Raw genomic sequence first — 238 nt, 5'->3', positions numbered from 1 at the left:
CGGCTCCCTGAAGCTTTCCCATTATCCCAAATTTCTTCTCCCATTTTCCCAAGGGTTTCTTTCCCAAAATTTTTAATTCCCAGTTTCCCACTTTTTTCCCCATTTTCCCAAGGGTTTTCCCAAGTTCTTCCCCATTCCTTGAGGTTTTTTCCCCATTCTCTCAACTTTCATTTCCCAGTTTCCCATTTTTTTTCTCCCAAGGGTTTTTTCCTGATTTTTTCCCATTTTCCCACTTTTT

General features: G+C 40.3%; 1 protein-coding gene across 1 annotated transcript in view; it reads right to left on the bottom strand.

The window, feature by feature from the left end:
* LOC108448654 (protein L-Myc-like) overlaps nucleotides 1–238 on the bottom strand; it is an 8,231-nt gene that overhangs the window by 4,038 nt on the left and 3,955 nt on the right. The window lies entirely within an intron of this gene.

Source organism: Corvus brachyrhynchos, unplaced genomic scaffold (assembly GCF_000691975.1).
Source record: "Corvus brachyrhynchos isolate BGI_N302 unplaced genomic scaffold, ASM69197v1 scaffold166, whole genome shotgun sequence".
In the NCBI taxonomy this organism is placed as follows: domain Eukaryota; kingdom Metazoa; phylum Chordata; class Aves; order Passeriformes; family Corvidae; genus Corvus; species Corvus brachyrhynchos.
The sequence above is the reverse complement of the archived record's forward strand: the minus strand, read 5'-3'. Positions and strand labels throughout refer to the sequence as shown.